General features: G+C 38.9%; 1 non-coding gene across 1 annotated transcript; it reads left to right on the top strand.

Moving 5' to 3' along the window:
* The first annotated feature begins 4,821 nt into the window (after positions 1-4,821).
* On the top strand, positions 4,822-4,925 carry LOC122127683. Its single transcript, XR_006151249.1, has one exon. It is a non-coding gene; the product is annotated as a U6 spliceosomal RNA (small nuclear RNA).
* The last annotated feature ends 1,582 nt before the right edge of the window (positions 4,926-6,507 follow it).

A 6,507-nucleotide genomic window follows, 5' to 3' on the forward strand; every position in this document is an offset into this window, starting at 1 on the left:
AAATTGGGCTCTGCCCACACAACTCCCCCTCAGCGCCATCTTTGCTGCCCATGTGCTCCACAATCAAAGACCTCGGAGTCAAATCTGACACACTAAAAACTTCAAAGGATGAAATAAGTGAAACCCTAGGTCTCCTTGTCACAGGCCAAAATTTTCTTAAAAGAGACCCATAAACACAACAAATTAAACAAAGGTTGGACAAATGGGATTGCATGGAATTGCAGAGCTTCTGCATGGCAAAGGACATAGCTAGCAAGATCACCAGAAAGCCCACTGATTGGGAGAAGATCTTCACTAAACATACAACCGACAAGGGTCTCATATCTACAATATAACTGGAACTCACAAAATTAAATGCCCCAACAACAAATCCTCAAAGAAACAACTGCCCAATAAATAAGTGGGCTATAGACTTACAGAGGAACTTCGCTGAAGAAGAAAGAAGTATGGCCAATAGACACATGAAGAAATGCTCAACTTCCCTAACCATAAGAGAAATGCCAAACAACATTGTGATACCACCTCACTCCAATTAGAATGGCTATAACGAAGAACTCTAATAACAACAGATGCTAGAGGGGATGTGCACAGAAGGGAACCCTACTGCATTGTTGGTGGGAGTGTAAACGTGTTCAGCCACTTTGGATAGTAGTATGGAGGGTCCTCAAAAGACTCCACATAGTGCTCCCCTATGACCCACCAATCCCACTTTTGGGCATTTACCCAAATGATCACAAACAAGAGCACACTAATGGTACCAGCAAAGCTATGTTTATTGCAGCATTGTTTACCATAGCTAAGATTTGGAACCAACCCACATGTCCCACCGTAAATGAATGGATCAAGAAAATGTGGTATATATACACAATGGAATTCTATGCCTCCATCAGAAAGAATGGCATTGCCCCATTTGTTAAGAAATGGAAAGACTTGGAAAAATTATAGTAAGTGAAGTAAGCCGTGCCCAAACAAACATAGGTTCCATGGTTTCCTTTATTTGCATAAACTAGTATGCCTGACACAAGCAGAAAAGGTCAGATAAGTTGATGGTAGGCGAAATGAACTCCAAGATAAGGATTCAAATGGTTTTTCTTTCTTGCAATTGTTTCTAACATACTTATGATATGATTTCTTTGTTGCTTTGTATGTCCCTCCCCCACGGTATAACCCCTGCTATCATTGTATTTGAGGTTGATATAATTTGTGGAGGGGTAGGGCAAAAACAAACTGTTTATATAGGGATACAGCTGGACCCATTGCAATAATAAGATGTACAAGATGTTACGTCAAAAAATCAAATTTACAATTTGGCTGGGAGGTGGATTAGGAAGGGGGGGTGATTTGAAGGGATTCAAAGGGGAAACAAAGGAGCAGGCAACAATGCTTGATAAGAAATATACTCATGAATGTTGAATGAAGACTGCGGAAATGAAGCTGGAGGCTATCAATTTTTCCGCATAGATAGCAGTTTAGTGTTCCAGTGAACAGTCCTAGCCTAGAGAATCACACCAAGTGTGCGATCACTGTACAGAGAGTTTGGCCAGAGAGGAAAAATCCAGGCAGACCTGAGCACTTGCTTGCAGCTGTGGCAAGGCGTTGGTGGTGGCGGCCATATCCACCCTACCTAAACACAGAGAATCCGGGACAAAGGAGCCAGACCCAGGGGCTAGTGGATTCTATTCAACACCAGCAAGAACTGGCAAGGAGCAAATATCTTCATCCTGCAGATCACAGACTAAAGATGACCAGGGAACCAACAATCCAGCGTGAGTAGAACCCTGACATCCTCACTCCTTCTCAGGAAGCAGAGGGGGGAAGTCCACCTCTCCCCACCCCCAGCACCAGAGATCTCCATTTTTGATACTGAAAAAGGCCCGGCTGAGGAGCAAGCAACAACTCAGGCCTTGGATGAAAACTGGAGTCATTTAGCAGGTCACAGGAAGCTGACCTGACATTCCAGGCTTAGCTCCACCCAAGGGAAAGTCACCAAGCACAAGCAGAGGATCCGTGGCCCCCACAGGTGTGGCTTTCTTCTGGGTAAACAGAGCCAGAGGCTGCCCCTCCCTACAGCAGCCTAGAAAAACAATTGAAATTCAGTATACATAAACCCTGAGAATGGCTCTAGGCTGGGCTTTGTGAGTATATCAGAAGCTATCCCCTCAGGGAAAAGCTACTGTTTGGTGAAAGGCCTCAACTCTACCCAGAACCTAGCCTCATCACACCATCTCCAAACTAGAGGAAACAGCCATCTCCTTCTTTGCCATCTCCTTCTTTTGTGATAATCAAAGCAGATCTCCCTCCCACTGAACTATCGAGGAGGAGGATCACAAAATCCTGGGTAAAGCAGAGGATTTTTCTGCCTGCTCAAACAAACTGACTTAAGTAACCAATCAAGACAGACCAGACAGTAACCACAAGCAGACCTGAGACTCCACCAAGAGATTGGTTAGGACACAAGGGAGATAAAAGATCTTCCCATGCACGCACCCCCTTTCCCAATCAAAGAACTCTTTTTTATACCTTTTTTTAATTTTTAAAAAATTTTTAAATTATATTTTAAAAATTGTTTTCTATTAATCTTTTTTGTCCTCGCATAATTTTTATTTTAGGTGTGTGTGTGTGTGTGTGTGTGTGTGTGTGTGTGTGTGTGGGTCTGTGTGTGTGTGTCTGTGTGTGTTTTAATCTCTACTGAGTTTTTGGTCCTTTTTTTCTTTTTTCTTTTTGTCTTCTTTTTTTTTCTTTTTCATTTTTTTCTTCCCTTTCTTCTTTTTGGGTGACTTAATTGCTGTTTTGCTCATCCTCAGATACATACCTGTCATCGATTATTAGACCTTATCTCCCTTGTGTACATATTTAACCCAGAAATTTATTACTCAATTCAAAACCTCTAAGGCTTAAATTCTGTAATAGTAGTATTATCTCCTCCTACCTATATAATTTTAAGAACTTTTATTTTTTAGCTTTTCTTCTCTCAATATCACTTCTTTACCCTTTCATAATTTTTGTGTTTCACTTTTTATATGTAAAGTTTTGTTTTTCCATTTTCTCTTGTTTTTTTAAGTCTCTCCAATAATTCTTCCCAAGCTATTTCCCTCTCTGAAATTAGGACTTGGCCAAATACACTCTCTTTTTACCTACCACATCCCTCTAATCCTACTTTTCCCCACATTTCTCCCTAAACCTAATAACTTCTCATTTGCCAAATTCTTCTTTTCTGTTCTTAGCCCATTAGTACATAGTTGTTTAATGTTGAATAGATTGTATCTGTTGAAGTATGGAGGTTCCTCAAAAGACTTCACATAGAGCTCCCTTATGATCCAGCAATCCCAATTTTTGGCATTTACCCAAATGGTAACAGACAAGACCATACTAAAGCTACCAACACAACTGTTTATTGCAGCATTCTTTAAGAGAGCTATGATATGGAACCAATCCAGATGCCCCTCCGCAGATGAATGGATCAAGAAAATGTGGTATATATACACAATGGAATTCTATGCCTCCATCAGAAAGGATGACATTGACCCATTTGTTAAGAACTGGAAATACTTGGATAAAAGTATATTAAGTGAAGAAAGCCAGGCCCAAAGAAACATAGGTCCCATGGTTTCCCTTATTTACAATAACTAGTGTATGTCTGACACAAGCAGAAAAGGTCAGATAAGTTGATTTTACGTGAAATGAACCCCAATATAAATATTCATATATTTTTTTCCTTCTTGCATTTGTTTCAAACATATTCATAAGATGATTGCTTTTTTGTGTTCTATGTCCCTCCCCACGGTATAACCCCGGCTTTCATTGTATTTGATATTGATATAGTTTGTGGATGGGAAGGGCAAAAGCAAACCTTTTAAATAGGGATACAGGTGGACCCATTGCAGCAATGAGATGTACAAGTCGTTATGCTGAAATTCGAACTTTACAACTTCGGGCAGTTCGGGGAGCGGGTGGGGTGTGGTGGAAGATATGAAGGGAAGGGGAAACCAAGGAGGAAGTAATAATGCTTGATAAAATATATACTCATTACCTTTCCTCTGTAATTGTAACAACTCTGTATGGTATTTTCATGATAAAAAATTTTTAAAAAGGATATAAAATATTTTGATTTTAAAATATTATATTTTTGTATATGTATATATATGTATGTATATATGTATATATATGAATATACATATATATATATGTATATATATTCATTACCTTGCCCATTATCCCCTCTGTACGATATTTTCACAATAAATAAATTATCTGAAAAAAATGGTATCAGTCGATAGTGCATATAATTTTATTTTTCACTACAAACATAGAATGTAGTAAAAATTTTCGTAGCAATTACCGTGCACTAGCTTGTGGGCAGATTCTATTGGAAATAATATACTGTGTTTACGTAGAGAATTTGAGCATCCAAAATTTTAATATGCTTGTGGTCCTAAAACCAATACCTTGCTGATATTGAGTGACAAATACAACTTCCTATAAGTACAGAAGTTTTCCTTGTATCTTTTCAATTTATATTTTTATTTTAAAGTTCCTGTGCAGATGGGTTACAGTTACATAAGTAAGGTAATGAGTCCATTTCTTATTGAGCATTGTTACCCCCTCCTTTGTCTTTCCCCTACCATTCCGCCCCTTCATACCTCCCCAACATGTCACTCCACGCCCCCCCCCCCCCCCCCCGATAGAGTGTCTTGTACATTTCATTGTTACAATGTGGCAACCTGTATCCTTTCCTTGTATTTTAAATGAAGAAATGATGGCTTGATTTATGCTGATTCTACTGGTGTAGACGCACCTAAAATCACTCGCCAAGTGCAGGAGCACAAAATGAAATGCGTAGCAGAAACATTGGAACATTTCAGAGAAGATTAGCATGGCTCATGCACAAGGATGACAGGCAAATTCCTGAAGCATTCCATACTTTTACAACAGATGCTGGAGGGGATGTGGCCACCAGGGAACCATACTGCATTCTTGGTGGGAGTATAAAACTTGTTCAACCACTTTGGAAAATAGTATGGAGGTTCCTCAAAAAACTCCACATAGAGCTCCCCTATGACCCAGCAATCCCACTTTGGGACATTTACCCAAATGATCACAAACAAGACCATACTAAAGCTACCAACACAACTGTGGTATATATACACAATGGAATTCTATGCCTCCATCAGAAAGAATAACGTTGCCCCATTTGTTAGTAACTGGAAAGTCTTGGTAAAAATTATATTACGTGAAGTAAGCCATGTCCAAATTAACATTGGTCCCATGGTTTCCCTAATTTTCAATAACTAATATTTGTCTGGGTTAAGAAGAATAGGTCAAAAGCTATCTGCATATGACCAGATAGGATGATGTTAAGGGACATGAACCCAAGATAGGGACACAAGTGGTTTTTTTTCTTTCTTGCTATTGTTTCTAACGTACATATAATGTGCGATGTGATTTTTTTGTTTCTTTATATGTTCCTCCCTCCTGCTATAACTCCTGTTTTCACTGTATTTGAAGTTGGTACACCTACATCTTGTATATACACTCCTCTAATTCGTGGAGGGGAAAGAAAAAAACAAAATGCTTAAATAGGGGTACAGGTTGACACATTGTAACAATGAGATACACAAGACACTATGTTGAAAAATGAACTTTACAATTTAGGTGGGGGAAGAGAGGAGGGTTGTGTACTTGTGGAGGTGGGAGGGAAAGGATGGTAGGGGAAAAATAAAGGAGGAGGTAAGAATGTTTTTTAGGAAATGTAGTCATTACCTTGCTCACGCAAATGTGACTCCTCTGTACATTATTTAGCTATTAACTAATATTATGAGGCAGACTGAAATGAGACTCCAGAGAAAGAGTCAGAAAGACTGATCAGAGAGATTAAAATTGGTCACACAAAGATTGGAAAATAGAATTCCTTGTACAACATATAAATCATTGAAAGCCTGCACATGTAAGGACAAGAGAGCAAAGTCCAGAGATGCACATTTTCTTAGAGATCAGCTATTGAATTATCAATGGAAATATTTGTATTCTTAAATACTTGACCACATGTGGGAGAAGACTGAAGAGAAATAAAATGCCATCACTCTGTTAGGACGTCCAATATCACACTAGGAAGTAATCAATCACTAATTTGTAATAAAAAGAGAAAACAATTATTCCAAATGAAGGTTTCATTTCTTTTCCTGTAACAGTTCTTGATTTAGATGCTAGCAATTACCATACAATTGATCTAGTACCACAGCTGAAATGATATTGACCGCAGGATTCCCACATGAAGGAAAAGAGAAAATTAACAGATATCTGAAGAAATGACTTGAAGATGAAATGTTCTAATAGTGATATCTGAGGTTTTGACACAGGTGAAGAGGTGGATTTTCTTTTCTAAAAATTCCCCATTTTTAGCCTGGTGCCAGTGGCTCACATCTGTAATCCTAGCTACTCAGGAAGCTGAGATCTGAGGACTGCTATTCAAAGCCAGCCTGGGCAGGAAAGTCTGTGAGACTCTTATGT

Source organism: Dipodomys spectabilis, unplaced genomic scaffold, assembly GCF_019054845.1.
Source record: "Dipodomys spectabilis isolate Male_0828 unplaced genomic scaffold, ASM1905484v1 ptg000307l, whole genome shotgun sequence".
NCBI classification, from domain to species: Eukaryota; Metazoa; Chordata; class Mammalia; order Rodentia; family Heteromyidae; genus Dipodomys; species Dipodomys spectabilis.